The 17,001-nt window shown below is 37.5% G+C and overlaps 1 protein-coding gene and 1 long non-coding RNA gene across 3 annotated transcripts in view; one reads left to right on the forward strand and one right to left on the reverse strand.

Annotated features, from left to right (window-relative positions):
* The window catches only part of LOC135088051 (pseudouridylate synthase RPUSD2-like), a 521,604-nt gene that overhangs the window by 37,456 nt on the left and 467,147 nt on the right, over positions 1-17,001 (forward strand). The gene's annotated exons all lie outside the window — the stretch shown is intronic.
* On the reverse strand, positions 5-5,406 carry LOC135088033 (uncharacterized). Its single transcript, XR_010260945.1, has 2 exons — positions 4,983-5,406; positions 5-333 (listed from the first exon to the last, which is right to left on the reverse strand). It is a non-coding gene; the product is annotated as an uncharacterized LOC135088033 (long non-coding RNA).

Here is a 17,001-nt window from a genome sequence, read left to right on the forward strand (position 1 = left end):
TAACTACGAAAAACATTAGAGATTTATTCGACAATTAATAATTATTTACAGGTAACAAAAGAATCACTTAAAATAAAACTAAAACCGTTATCTTGCTTATAATTCGAACTAGACACAAAAATAGGCACTACGCGATTCTGTTCCGTCCGTCCCGTTCGGTGGCTCGAGCAAAAAGAGTTCAGCGCCGTGCGCGCCGCTCTGAGCCCCGCCACAAAACGTGACGTCACTCAGTGTTGCCAACACGGCCCTCCTGCATCGTGCATGTCCTCAGGCACGTCCGCATGAGGTAAGCCAACTCCAAGTGTTGACACGTGAGACCTGACGAAGATCAACCTGCAACAGTTGTCAATAAGCGCGAGTTCTCGGCCCATCATGATAAATGTTTTACAATCCTTACAGATTTTTCCTAGCAGTTCCTTTAATCTTAGGATACTACTGAAACTCTGTAAGAGATATTTGTATTAGTTGATTACTAGATAGTCCAAATCGAACAGATTATCTTTATACTTAGATAATTTTGTGCTGACTACTTTGTCTATATTCTACCTTATTGCCTTGAGTAGTGCCTGTTCCAGTTTATTCCTTTAGTCTTAGGCAATAACTGCTTCAGCTCACTCTCTTATACTTTAGGTAGCAAGACATAGTCCATTAGATTATCTAGTAAATAACTGAATTATACCAAGAATAGTAATAAAATATAAATTAGAGCGTTCTTTAGAGAAAATTATGTGTAAATTTTCTAGACTACTTAAACTTTAAGTAAATAATTTAATGTCAATACTTTAATGTAAATAATTTAATGTAAATACTTTATTATAAAATAATTTAATGTAAATAATTTAACGTAAAATAATTTAGTGTAAATAATTTAATGTAAATAATTTAGGAATATGAATATCATTGAACATGTTTTATTCAATACCACCTAGTTAGTTTATAAAAATAAAGTGGAAAATATTTCATGAAAAGATTCGACCTTTATGTACATAAAATAGTTAATAAATACCTTGCCAACACGTCTAATTTAATCAATATTCCATCCATCAATTTTTATCCAAGGCTTAATGTTTTCCGCCGCAGCCACTCCGTTATAGGCTCTATTGCTTCTTTCACTACCTCTCATATCATGCACTTCGTATCTATCATGACCCAGACTTTTTTTTTATTTGGAATGGACCTTTGAATACCGGTAATAACTTTTTACTCCGTCCATCATTAGTTTGACTTTGAATTTTTATTAAGACTAAGTCTCCTACGTCATATTTCCTGGCTTTAGTTCGATTGTGGTCAAATCTTTCTTTCTGGTACTTAGCACCTTCACTAATATTTTTGACCACGGATTTGCGCAACTCAGTCACGTCCACAGTACGCTCGATATCAAGACTAGACTCGGGTCCTAAGCTGTCACTATTGGTATGAAGTCTGTATCCGAACATCACTTCACTGGGCACTGCTTTTATCGTTTTATGAAAAGTACTATTAATTGCTTGTTGCAATGAAATTATACACGTATCCCAACAATCCTCATCTAAATCAGCCCCCATTGTTTTCATACAGTCTAAAATAGTTTTGTTGAACCTTTCGGCTTGTCCGTTTGATCTTGGTATTCCAGTAGCTATAGTATGAAGCCTAATATTTCTTGTAATGCAATAATCTTTAAATAATTTAGACGTAAATGCCGAACCGGCATCTGTGATGAATCGCCTAGGGTTACCGAAAATCTTTGATATACTTTCAAGCTCAGAAATAACATTAATACTGTCTGTACTCGGCACTGCTGTTATAAAGACGAATTTAGTAAATGCGTCCACAGCTAATAATAAATATTTATTACCTTTTTGCGTTTCTACAAATGGGCCTAGGTGATCCAAATGTAGAGTGTGAAAGGGTTGAGCATGTTTAGGTAAAGAGTAAAGCTCGCCTTCCTTTGGACCACCCTTGCTCTTGTAGTAAACGCAATTGATGCAATTTTTAATGTATTTCTTTACCGTGTGTCGCATACGAGAAAACCAATATTGATAAGATATTCTCTCTAAAGTTTTGTCTACCGAGAAATGGCCCAGGTCGTCGTGGTTACATTTAATGATCTGCCAGATGCATGCTTTAGGGACAACCCAGCGACGACCTTGGCTCGTTCGTCTATATACTTTATTACCTAGCAGCTCGTATTTGCTAAATATGTCCTTATGATTGTGCGCTTCGCCTGACTCTAAGATCGCCCTAAGTTGTGCAATGTGTGGGTCTTGTAATTGAACCGACAATAACCAATCTGCCTCTGTTATCGACAATATTAGCTCTGATTCAGATTTCTCCCCGGATGGAACTGGATTTCTACTTAGATCATCAACATGTTGCATGCGAGTGCCCTCTCTGTGTACAATATCGAACGAAAATTCCTGTGTTGATAAAACCCACCTAGCAATTCAAGGAATAATGTCTTTTTTGGTCAAAGCATAGCGAACTGCACTACAATCTGTCACAATACGGAAATGGGCCCCTAGTAAATAGTGTCGAAATTTTGCTAAAGACTGTACAATAGCTAGAAGCTCGAGTTCAAAAGAGTGGTATCTCTTCTCGTCTTCTGTAGTTTGACGACTGTAATAGTGAATAGGTTTTTCACCATTTTCAGTTACCTGCATCAAGATACCAGCAATGCCCTCACGACTAGCATCCGTGTAGAGTACACACTCTTTTTCCGGATCATACAAAGTCAAAACATTTTGTGAAGTTAAAGCTGCTTTAAGGTTTAAAAACGCTGTATCCTTTTCGGAGTTCCATACCCAAGACTGATCCTTTTTTAAAAGCTTTGTGAGTGGACTTGATAGCATGGCGCAATTTTTGATAAATTTACGAAAGTTACTGATTAATCCAAGAAACTGTCGCAATTGATGGACGTTTCTAGGCACAGGGAATTCTTTAACGGCTTTCAGTTTGTTTTCACTAGGTTTCAAACCCTCAGAATCAATTCTATAACCGAGAAACTCTATATCCGTTTTAAGGAAATGGCATTTTTTTAGATTTAAAGTGAGGCCGTTATCCTTGAATATATTTAATACTTTTTCGAGTAAAGCTAAATTTTCCTCAGCCGTTTCGCTTATTATCAATATATCGTCTAAATATAGTACTCTTTTGCCAAATCTAAGGTTTCCCATGACTTTATTCATCATCTGCTGGAAACATGATGGTGCATTGACCAAACCAAAGGGGAGTCTTAGAAATTCGTAATGACCATCTTCAGTTATAAAGGCAGTCTTGTGAATGGACTCCTCCGCCATTTTGATTTGATAGTACCCTTTTTTCAGGTCCAGACTAGTAAAAAATCTACACCCCTGAAGCCTATCTATGAGATCCTCTATGCGTGGCATCGGATATTTGTCCTTAATAGTGATTTTATTTAACGCACAGTAGTCTATACAGAGACGTTTCTCGCCGTTCTTTTTATTTACAAGCAACGCCGGGCTCGCATAGGCCGACCTACTTTCACGAATTATCCCATTCTCTAATAGCTCATTTACCATATCTCTAATGATTTTCCTATCATTGTGTGCTGTCCTATAAGGTCGAAACTGAACTGGTTTATTGTCGCTTAGATTGATATTCATTTCGTGTCCACTAACCTCACCTAGTTCACCTATCGTGGAGGCTATACATTGCTGATATTTATCAAAAAGTACTAATAATTCGCGTTGATGTGAATCTGCATCAAAACTCCCAATCGACTCATCTATGACGCTGCAAAATTCTTCAAAACTTTTTGCATATTGAAATGTTAGATTATTACCTATTCGCGAATACATTAAATCGGGTCGTTCTGTAACATTACGTCCAATCAAAACGTTGCACCCAGAAAGTTCGTCAAGGATATACATATCAACTTTATTAATTTCTATAGAATCCAATCTAAGATCGACTTGAACTATTTCCGTTACCGTTTTTAAAGTATCTTTAGAAAATCCTTGCAGCGTCACAGGTGCGGTCAATGGAATTCTCTGTATGTTTTGCCCGTCCACTAAATGAGACGATATAATTGAGCAACTACTTCCAGTATCTATGAATGCATCGTTATCTAAGCCGTTTATATGTACCCTCTTACAAAATTTGCTTTTTGAGTTAGATGACTGTACAAACTTCGTTTCCTGCTTTTCCGACTTATCAACTTTTTCCGATTTATCTATTTTTGAGTTCTTTTTGTGATAACAAGTAGCTTCCGAATGACCTCTTTTGCCACAGAACTCACATTTCACAGAACAATGTATTCGTTTATGACTACCCCCGCAATTGTAACACTCTAAAGGTTTACGCGTTTGTGTGTGATTCGCATTCATCTGACTATTCGAAGATGAAGATGCGTTACTGTTAGTTGACGCTTGTTGAGATGTGATAATATTGGTGGGTTGAGTATATACCCTTGCGTTAGAAATAACCTCACGTGAGCTACTATTAGTGTTAGTGTTTGGTTTGGTTTTCAATTTATAAGTCCGACTATGCAAAAATCCAGCTAAACTTTCGCATGATTTGAAATTACAAGCTTCAACTGAGGCTGTAATATTATTATCACCAATATTTCCTAATATGATTGAAATTATGTCGCCTTCCGAGAAGTTTAAGCACAAACTATCTATTTTTGCCTTTTGTTCAAAAAAGAAGTCGTATAGGGACTGATTTTCGACAGGTCGACGGTCAATAATATCTTTGAGTAATTCAAACATATTCCTTTTCACTCTAAACGTACTGGATAATTTTTCCATCCAATCTTTCCATAACCAAGTAGTCCAGGTGTGATCATTGCGTAATAAAGACTCATACCACACTTTCGCCGAACCTTTGAGTTTATTTAATGCCTGATATTGAATCATACTATCGGTCCATGCAAAAGTTGACGCATACGATTCTATCACTTTTAGCCATGACGTAACATTGTCGGTAAGTGAGTCAAAATCAGGTATCATATTGTGTAAGGTAGGATTATGATTTGTACTCACAGTTTCAGTATCGTTTGGGTGCGATACCTTTGTCCTTTTCCGAGCCTTGGAGGTGGGCGGCGGCGTCCTCGGCTCGCTGTCGCTGCTCGTGGATGTGCTGCTGGTGCTTGGCGATGGCGAACGGACACGTTTTTTTCTATCTCGGTGCCTATTTTTGTGTTTTCTTTTACCTCCCATCTTAACTTATTTGAGCGCGTTAGGAAAACTCGTAGCCCGCTTCTGATATAAACTTTTACCGGACTGAGGGTAGAATAAAACGTTTAACTACGAAAAACATTAGAGATTTATTCGACAATTAATAATTATTTACAGGTAACAAAAGAATCACTTAAAATAAAACTAAAACCGTTATCTTGCTTATAATTCGAACTAGACACAAAAATAGGCACTACGCGATTCTGTTCCGTCCGTCCCGTTCGGTGGCTCGAGCAAAAAGAGTTCAGCGCCGTGCGCGCCGCTCTGAGCCCCGCCACAAAACGTGACGTCACTCAGTGTTGCCAACATGCGAAACCACTTTTGACTGATTTTTGCAGTCAAAAGTGGTTTTGACCGATCATGAGTTTTGAATGTAAAATTTATATCGACCCGCCAAAGAATTGCTAACACACATTTAGGCGATACCTCGTCAAATTTGTTTTCAACCTCAATGGTATCGTTTCATCCCTATTTTCTACAGATAATACAGAAAGCTAAAAAACAAAATTAGTGAACATCATATCACCCTTCAACAAAACGTTAAATTAGCTCAACCGATTTTCAACTTAGACTGTAACACCACTGTATGTAGGTACTTTTCAAAATTGGTTGAGGAAATCATTTGTTACTTTGTGGTAGGTTGATAAACCATTGACTGTAATAAACATGTTTTGTTAAATCGTTGCTTACCTTTTATGTTTAATGAGGATCATTGCAGTTCAAGAAAATTAAATAATACTTTCCCCACTACGTCTAGGCCAGAGGCTGGAAATGACTTGCCGGCCCCTCTAGGTATAGTATTTCAATTCAATATAATATTGAAAAAAATGAAAAAATACGTGTCCAATATTTTTTTATTATCTGTCTGACGGACTAAATAGAATTTCGATTTCATTACCCAGTCATCATCCTAATTCATTGGATATTGGTGTCAACTACCCAATTGCATAGAGGTACCTTTTCATACTTCTTCTCGTGTATTTGTTTGCAAACTATTACTATAATAACGTACAACTACATAACTATACGTGGATATCTATTACTGTCTTTCCTCCGTAGTATTAAAAGTTAAATGGTTCAACGTATTGTAAATAATTTAAAAGAATACTACGTAAGTAAAATTTTGTGCATAAATGTTAGTGTACATAAAGTATTTATATGATAGGTATTTAAATTTATGTATATATTAAAACAAAATAAAAAGAAAAAAAAAGCAATAAGAGGGAAAAAAAGTTAAAAAAAAATACAATAATAATACTTAAAAAAGAAAAAAAACTACAGTAAAATGTTAACTTCATTTGTAAATTTAAAACCTTGTACATAAATAAACGTCTATAAAGTATGGATACTACAAGTTTGCTCGTAGACATTAGCGAGAAACTACCACCACCTGCTTTAAAAAAATACATTATTGATTTCATATTCAAGAAATTGTTTTGTTTGAAACCGAACTCCGGCAATTTCAGCCGGAGATAAAAAAAAGTATAAATAAATAAACGTAACCCAGAACAAGACAACCCTAGCGCGACGGTCGAGCGTAGGTATGCAAAGCGAAGTACATGCATGAGTTTACTTTCTTTCTGTCTTATTCTGTGGTAATTTAGCCACAACTTCGTCAATTTTTATCGTAGATAAAAATGATTGGACTGTATATTCTACTCGACTCTATACATATATCCGTTGTTTGGTACCCATAGTACAAGCTTTGCTTAGTTTGGGACTGGATTGCGAAGTGAATCCAAGAATATTTTTTAATAAGATTGTTCGCAGCATGTCAGACTTTACATTTTTGTTGCAATATAGCCCTTATTACAACTCTATAAGAGCCATACTATTGAGCCTCAGTCTGAACCTTCCAGGTCCCGATTAAATTCGAATACCGCTATCACGGATTACGTCATTTTGACTAATTATTATTAAAGTATCGTGGCAGAAATATGTCTTATCTAAATTAAATCGAAAGTAAAAATATTTACTTAAATAATGATCTCTTATCGAATTTCAACTCATTTTTAGGATTCCGTACCCAAAGAATAAAACCGGCTGAGTGCGTGTCGGACTCACGCACAAAGGGTTCCGTACAATGGTACGGAACCCTTTACGAAAATGTTTTTTTTTAAATTTAAGTTATTTGTATGAAATTACGCGGTAATAAGCGGTTTACGATTTACGAGGTATTAAAAAAAACTACTTACCAGATCTCGTTCAAAACAAATTTCGTTGGTAGTTTTTATAGTAATGTACATCATTTTTGTGTTTTTTTAGATTTTTCCTTTTCTTATTTTAGAAGTTAGAGGGGGGGCAACTTTTTTCCACTTTGGAAGCGTCTGTAACGCAAACTATTCGGTTTGGAAAAAAAAATTTTAGAAACCTTGATATCATTTTTGAAGACCTATCCATAGACAGTACACGTATGTTTGATGAAAAAAAAAAATTGAGTTTCAGTTCTAAGTATGGGGAGCCTCCAATATTTATTATTATTTTTTTATTTTTGCATCAAAATCTTAATGCGGTTCACAGAATACATCTACCTACCAAGTTTCAACAGAATAGCTCTTATAGTTTCGGAAAAAAATGGCTATGACATACGGACGGACAGACGGAGAGACGGACAGACAGACATGACGAATCTACACCACTAAATTTTTGTCACAGAAAAAAAAATTCTGGTCCTCCTAAAATTGGTAATTTATGGACACACGCGTCGCTAGCACTATTTACGTACGATAATGTAACACTTAATAGAATTCAAAATGGTCTAAGTTAGCTAAGTATGTAATAATAACACTGGAAGCGTTGTCGAGGCGTGAGCGAGACAGACAGATCGATGCAACGTGCGAGCGGGAACGACTACTCTAGCGAGCAGCGGAGTGACAAAGCTGTGTCGCGTAAAATACGGACTAAAGAAAATTTAATTAAAAAAATAAATTTATGAAAAACATTTCTTTTTCTTTTGCTTTAAATATTTAACACGTTTCTATATAACCTGTTAAAATTTTTTCGGTGATAAAAATTTAGTGGTGTATAAGGGTTCCGTTTTTTGCCATTTGGCTACAGAACCCTAAAAAGTACAAATAAACTCCAAACGCAGCAATTATAGCGAGATACTTAGGCAAAGCTGATTTATTTTCACTTTAAAAAATATATTTTTTGTGTCCTTATGCGCTTTATTTTTTTTTATATTTTTTAGGGATAGTGCATTAGTAGAGCTACCTCCCCTATCAGTTTGATTCACCCATTCTGGGACACCCTGTATAAGGTAAGAACAATACATCAGATATGTGATTTATTTGCTCGAAAACCTTAAGGAACAATTTATTTACATACTTACAAGTTTGTACAGATTCCTCGGTTCGAGTCCGACTCGCACTTGGCCGTTTTTGTATACTCAATCTCGGGAATCTTCGCGGGGAGAACTGCTCATGATATTATGTTCCCACTTAAAACTTCCTGCTTTATTTTTCCAGTGCAGTTGAGTCAAGAATTTTCTAAATTGCCGCATGGCGGACTGAAAAAAGAAAACTATTATGCAAGAGGAGAATGTTGTGATGAAATTCCTGTGGATATTGCTATATGATCGGTAAATCGCATATAGGATATTGTGCGCAAATAGGATAGATAACAACTGTCTACAGTATTTTTGCGCACGGGTTATGCATAGCTTATTTTTGTTGCTTTAATACCTAGAAATAAGAATAACAACAAAAAAATATTCTGAATTTGATTTTATGTGTCAAAAATAGAAAAATGCATATCAATGAATGTATGAAACATAGACATAGAGATGATTTAATTTGTTGCCAAATATTTCTCTTTCTTTCTTTCATTCATTATTTTTTATTATTAAAACATACTAAACATCCATTTATGATTTATTCTCAAAAAAAAGTTCTAAAATAGAGTCCACATATTTGTTAAAAATGAAAAGTTCTACATTCCTGTCATGTCCCATAGAAGATTTTTCTCATAAAAAATAGGCCCTATCATGCTTTCACTATACTGGCCTTGGTAACGTTTCTCAAATCCCACTATATTTTGATGAAAGCGTGCCCCCTGTTCTTGCGAATAAGCCCCCATAATTATCTATAAATGTATCCCAATGAGAATGTGACGTGCATCTTTAGAGACATTCTACTATGAAGTTGAAAAATTCAAATCGCTATAACTTCTTCAAAAGCAAATATTTTCGATTTGTAATCGTACTTTTTTATATAAATTAGCTTATATAATCAGAATATAATAAGTAAAATCCATGCGCAAAAAAAATATTTTTTTTTGTTGACCGGTGTAATATGCGATTTCGCTACTAATATTATAAACGTACCGGAAAGCGCAGCGTTAGGACGTCCCACAAGGTGGACGACCAACGACCTCATAAAGGTAGCAGGAAGGCGCTGGATGCAGGCCGCCACCAACCGGCCATTGTGGAAATCATTGGGGGATGCCTATGTTCAGCAGTGGACGTCCTGTGGCTGAATGATGATGATGATTATAAAGTGAAAACTTGTGAGGATGGATGTTTGTTAGGCCGCTTGTAAACATCCGTTTTTTTGACCGGACTATGGCCTGACTTTTTTGCCTGATTTAGCGGTGGTGTATGGTTTATAATGAACGTGTGCACATGCACGGGACATAGGTCCGGCGAGAAAATTGACAGCAAACAAAGGATATCCGTTTTTTGACGGTGCGTCGTCCAGTGAAAAAACGGATGTCTTACAAACGGTCTTACTCTTTCACGCAAAAGTTACTAAACGGATTTTGCTACGCTATAAAATTATAGCTATCTGTGACAAACTAAATTTCGCAGCGAAGCCGTGGGCAAAAATGAGTATTATATAAGTATAGTAGTAAGCACTCTGAATAAATCAAAATCTGATTAATGTGTAACACAAACACAAATAAATTGTTACAGTTATAACATTTTATTACAGAGCCTTCAAAACCCAATACAGCCACTGTGTTACCCTATTTCTTTCCGGTTTTATCTACTTCTACCTATTCGTAAATGAATAATGGTCGACCTCAGAAGAGAGACGTGAAACAAATCGCTACAATAGCGTACACAAATCCCGTAAGGCGTGCTTCTCCCTCCAAGGAGTTTATTTCAGACTAGCTTTTGCCCGCGGCTTCACCCGCGTGAAATTTAGTTTGTCACATATCGTCATAAATTATAGCCCTTAAGTTATTCTGGGTTATAAACAATAATACTGTAAAGTTTCAACAAAATCCGTTTTTGTTGTAAGTTTTTGCGTGAAAGAGTAACAAACATCCAGACATCCAAACTTTCGTATTTATAATATTAGTAGGATAGTAGGATAGGATATTTCAGAGTCTATAGATTTAGTAGAAAAATCCCGTCTTAAGATTCGGCCAAACTAACGCGATCACACGCGATCAGCCGGCGTGCAGCGATGGCGATCAATGCATTTAAGTCTGGTCGCCATCGCTGCACGCCGGCTGATCGTGTGTGATCGCGTTGGTTTGGCCGAACCTTTAGTGAGCACCTACGTTCTAAAAGGATGCAAAATTTGAGACTCCTAGCACTTGTGGTTTCTGAGATTTCGTGATGTGTGATTGAGTGAGTGACCTTCCGCTTTTATAATATGCCCGCGACTTCGTACGCGTGAATACAGTTTGAATATTTTGTCGCGTTTTTGAAACTCAAATTTAATTCAAAAATCCTCAGTGCGCCAGTCTGACTCGCACTTAGCCGGTTTTTTTGTATTAAAAAATTAAAACAAAACAAAAATATAGGAGAAATACCTACCTACTTTGAATTCTTAAAATTTGAATATTATTGTGTTTCGCCAGATGAGCAGGAGTAATTGAATAACACTACCCTGAAATGGGGTAACTGGGTAACCGACAACTGAAATGACATTAGCGTCCGCTTTGCCGGCCAATTTGTTAAAGTCCGTCTTATTACGAGTACAAGTACCTACCTGCTTCTGGGGTAACTGACGTTTTAAAATACAATGACATTTTAGTGGTGGTTTCCTTGCAGCATTGAAAAACACATTAGAGGAACCTCCTGCTACTTATATGATTTAAAAAATATATATTTTAGTCTACAGTAACGTGTATTTTTTGTTTCAGGTAATACTCGCAGAATAAATTGCTTTGGCAATACGAACGGTATATTATACTTTATACTCCTTGCCTGCTCGTACTGTTGATAGCACGTCAGCCTTTACAGGGTGGATAAATAGTGATCTCACTCGATTATTTCTAAACTGTATAAGATTTCGAAAAACTGGTTACTGATCCCTGAAAGTGCTTCACGAACTCTATCAAACGGTGTCAATAGTAGGTTACAATATAAACTAAATCTATCCGAAAATTCGATGTATCCAGCTTTCATACACGAAGGGCGCCACTTCGAACAACAAATTTTATCAACATTTTGAATGTACAACAAAATCATTTTTGTTTCAAATTCGCTCCAATCACAATTGTTCAAGATCTCACAGTGTTTTCATTCGCACTTTTAGTAGAACAAGGGTACAATTGAAATCATGCATATTTGCAGAAAGTAATTTTGATTTTAATTTTGGATACATTATTCATGGTTCTAATATGGCGTGAGAGAGCTGAGGTGGAATTGTGTAAAGCAATCGTAATAATTTGACAGTTCACATAACGTACGATAAAGTCAGTTAAAGCGTTTGACAGAATAATCGTACGTTATGAACTGTCAAATGATAACGATTGCTTTACACGATTCCACCTCTGATCTTCCCTGCCCTTTTGTCCCTATGTCTGAGAGTCCTCCACCTGGACATGAGCTCCCCTGGCTTACCTGGAAGTCTTTAAATAGACTTCGGTCGGACGCCAGGTCGGCCGTAGTAAGGACAATCTGTTCAGGTGGAGATTCTTGGATGGCTCAAACTTGGAGTGCAAGTGCGGTTTTGTATGTGTGTCGATGAATCACATGATATTATCGTGCCCTGCGTGCCCAAATAACTGCACGCATACTCTTGTAGCGGAGTTTTGGTCTGACACTGTATAGACTATGTTGTCGACACGACAAGAAGAAGAATATTTTATGACTCCAGATGATAATTAAAATAGGTATAAGTTCGTTATATAATTTATAAAGCATCTCAAGCTTCTGAAGTTATATGAATTTATACAATCCCTTTTCCCTGCTCTAGCAGACAACTAAGTTTACATAAATAATGTAAATATGCACATAACTCAACACACTGCAGGCAGATCTAGGTTTGCGAGGATTAATCCTGGATTGCATTTGATATAAGGCTGGATCTAGGTCCTAAACGCGCATAATTATATTAAGATGAGCTGTATCTTTATGAGAATTTGACTCAATGGAGAGTTTTAAAAAAAACTTTCGAAACCCAATGGTTTAATTAAAGCAGCCCTTTAACTCAGCTTCATCAAATCAAGAACACGGACACCGTGTACAGTTTTACGACACTTTAACGATCATCAAATCCTATTACAGACTACAAAGTGTTTCGCGGACCATTTAATCTAGAGTAAAAGTACGGGTTAGAGCCGTGAAGAACGGTTAGAGCGGTTAACTGTGCAGCGATTTAGTTCTGGTTAGTTATGTTGTTGATTAGTTATCCATAATGTGCCATCACATGACTATTTATTTATAGAAAGAGTCATATCAGTAGTATCTTAAATCCACCATCAGCCAATGATAGTAATTTGTCTCACGCCCATGTCTCTGGGTCATACTCCTCTCATAAAGTCACCACAATTTTTTCCTTCTTTCTAGATAAATTAGGAAAAGCTATGTTTTTATAAAACTTTTTCGTTTTATGGTAACGTTTTTGCATTTGCATTCTCAACTACCCCACCCGGTTTTACACAGCCTCGTAAAACTACCGAAGTGAAGGCAGCACAAACTGCACACTTGAAAAATGCACCGACTCCATTATACAAAGCGTATGCTTATTCTAGGCGATGTGAAAAATCACCAGGAACGCTCCCCTGGGAATGTAAACATAATTAAAATTCCCCTGGGTTGTTTATGCCGGCGGAAAATATTAATTTTCGTGTCTGCTCACGAGAAATGTCAGATAAGTTTTAAGGCTGGAAGAAAAAGCGCCTTTGATGATGATTCAGGTTTGTAGTCTTACAAAATATGTGCATCACCTCAAGATGTAGCTCATTGCTGTGAGGTCCGACGATTGTTCTTTCTTAATAAAGTTGTTCCAAAAATAACTCTAACACAGTAAATAAGTGATCGTTACATAATTGTCTCAATGATACCCTTAACAAAAACTATGATTCTTCATTTATAAACGTGTGTTACTTCAATTCTCGAGATTGTCGACAAGTATGTCTACCTCGGACAAACGATCCAGCTAGGTAGGTCCAATTTCGAGAAGGAGGTCAATCGTCGAATCCAACTCGGCTGGGCAGCGTTCGGGAAACTACGCAACATCTTTTCGTCCAAAATACCTCAATGCCTGAAGACTAGAGTGTATAACCAATGTGTGTTACCAGTGATAACTTATGGCTCGGAAACGTGGCCTCTCACTATAGGCCTTATACAGAAGCTCAAAGTTGCACAGCGTGCTATGGAGAGGGCTATGCTTGGTGTTTCTTTGCGAGATCGAATCAGAAATGAGGAGATCCGTAAACGAACCAAAGTCGCTGACATAGCCCGACGGATTAGCAAGCTGAAGTGGCAATGGGCAGGGCACATAGTACGCAGAACTGACGGCCGATGGGGCAGAAAGGTTCTGGAATGGAGGCCGCGTACCGGAAAACGCAGCGTGGGACGTCCACCTACAAGGTGGACCGACGACATCGTAAAGGTAGCAGGGAAGCGCTGGACGCAGACCGCTGCCAATCGATCAACATGGAAAGCATTGGGGGAGGCCTATGTTCAGCAGTGGACGTCCTATGGCTGAAATGATGATGATGATGATGATGATGAAACGTGTTTTACCAATTTTATCCACACATAGCGTTCGTTTTATACATTTCCTAACACGATATTGGAATTCTATAAAAGAATTGTATACATTTCCTAGGATATGTGCGCATTAAATAGTCTCTGAATCAATATTTTATACATTTTCTAAATAGCTTAGGAATTAAATATATTTCCTAGGAGTTGTATACAATTCCTAGAATTCATACATTTCCTGTAACACATATATTTTTTCTGATAGGATATAACGTTTCGAAATCATAATCTGCTGTCTAAAATTTGAGTCAATATAACAGATTTGCCCCGCGAGATCCGAACATGCGCCAAGAAAGAAAACCAGTTATGCCTAAACCTGCAAAATTCTATTCGAAATGGCCAGAACACTAAGGAAATCTTTGTTTTTACAGGAGTTTCATTTCTAGACACGGATTCCGTGATCGCCAACAATATAAACCAGTGTAAAATATCATGAACACGACTGCCACGTCACCAGCGATTCGGTTCAAGCGAGGATACTACGGTAAAAAGTAAAATAATCATACGGTCGAATATCACGGACGGGGCCGCGAAAGTATGAATATATCGGAAGAACAGTTAACGACACTTACGACACATATTTTTGTTGTTCCTTCTTTAACGTTTACTTACTTAATTCTTTATCATCGTCATCATCATCATCATTTCAGCCATAGGACGTACACTGCTGAACATAGGCCTCCCCCAATGATTTCCACAATTTCTTTATACTAAGATTAAAAACCTTTTAATTCATCTTATCTCAGGTTTAATTATTATGATTTATGTTGAAATTAATTTAGAGAGTCATCTCATTAGTGCCATGTCTTAAGCACTGTCTTAAGTAAGAGTTTAAATATTGTACTTTTTTTCTGGATTTTCAGTAATTATTACTTCAGCTGTAGCTATGTTGAATCTTATCACAATACAATTATATTCTGAGCGGTTGCCCATCGAATTTCATACCCTATGTTTCCATTTAAACTATTTTCAGATATATTCGAAAACCATAGCACAATGGTGTCAACTACATAGGGAGCTGTCAATCCTACAGTCTGTCTGTTACGTTATTTTGGGGCACAATTAGCTTTTAGCGGGTAGTATTACCGTCTTTATGATGAAGACAAACATAACCAATCATTAAGGATTAACTGAGTTTATCTTAGGAAATGTAGAGTAGCTTTTCTCATATATTTATATCCCGTATAATATGTTAATGTCCGTGACTCCCACTCGGCATGGGGCACACTGAAAACCAGCGTCGTGGCCTTCCTCACCGTGAGCCAAGGCATATGTGAGTGGGGTCCCATTTCGATTGGGCATCGCTGTGTGACAGAGTGGCACTGCTAAGCTCACATTTTCTTCCATTGTATGTTTTATGTGTTACCTCTGTATTTTTTTTTATTTAACTTTTTTATCTTTGTGTGATGTCCTTAAAATGTTTCTTTCTATATCTTAACGGGGCTGTTCCCACCTCTCGTTCCCACCTATACAACTCGATTCTGCAAGCGTTCTCCGATAGTCGTTTCTCCATTGAACTGATCACCTATAGAACGTTTCATTTTTGAGAGATTCATCGTCAGAATGTTTCACCTACAGCTTGACCGCCAATAAAAACACAAACAGTGAAGGCCAAGTTAGTCTCTGTGAAAAGTTAAACTGTCATTAAACCAGCAACGAAATAAATCAGTGTGCTTACCATGAGTTTACGTTCGGTGTACTAGCGCTAGCGAGTACGTCAAAAAATCTATGAAGATTTTGTTTCTTGAAAGTAGCCGCTAGAGGCGCTGCACAATATGTCATACATTTAATGTCATTTTTTTACGCAGTCGCAAGCGAGCACACCTAACGTAAACTCATGGTAAGCACACTGAAGAATATAGAATTAGTATTTAAGGATCAACTTTCGTCCAGTGCAAAGCCGGTTCTCCAGGCTCTTTATGGGTAGGTACCTACATCGACTGTCTCGAAAATATTAGGGTTCAAATGTTAAAAGGTCAATGTCAGCAGTAATCTGGCCAATCGGGAGGTTCCGCACTTATGACCGAGTTCTGACCAATGCGGAGTCCATTAGCCTTTAAAAAAGGTCGTTCAAATTGTTCTTTCTTAATAAAGTTGTTCCAAAAATAACTCTAACACAGTAAATAAGTGATCGTTACATAATTGTCTCAATGATACCCTTAACAAAAACTATGATTCTTCATTTATAAACGTGTGTTACTTCAATTCTCGAGATTGTCGACAAGTATGTCTACCTCGGACAAACGATCCAGCTAGGTAGGTCCAATTTCGAGAAGGAGGTCAATCGTCGAATCCAACTCGGCTGGGCAGCGTTCGGGAAACTACGCAACATCTTTTCGTCCAAAATACCTCAATGCCTGAAGACTAGAGTGTATAACCAATGTGTGTTACCAGTGATAACTTATGGCTCGGAAACGTGGCCTCTCACTATAGGCCTTATACAGAAGCTCAAAGTTGCACAGCGTGCTATGGAGAGGGCTATGCTTGGTGTTTCTTTGCGAGATCGAATCAGAAATGAGGAGATCCGTAAACGAACCAAAGTCGCTGACATAGCCCGACGGATTAGCAAGCTGAAGTGGCAATGGGCAGGGCACATAGTACGCAGAACTGACGGCCGATGGGGCAGAAAGGTTCTGGAATGGAGGCCGCGTACCGGAAAACGCAGCGTGGGACGTCCACCTACAAGGTGGACCGACGACATCGTAAAGGTAGCAGGGAAGCGCTGGACGCAGACCGCTGCCAATCGATCAACATGGAAAGCATTGGGGGAGGCCTATGTTCAGCAGTGGACGTCCTATGGCTGAAATGATGATGATGATGATGATGATGAAACGTGTTTTACCAATTTTATCCACACATAGCGTTCGTTTTATA

Source organism: Ostrinia nubilalis, chromosome 3 (genome assembly GCF_963855985.1).
Source record: "Ostrinia nubilalis chromosome 3, ilOstNubi1.1, whole genome shotgun sequence".
Lineage (NCBI taxonomy): Eukaryota > Metazoa > Arthropoda > Insecta > Lepidoptera > Crambidae > Ostrinia > Ostrinia nubilalis.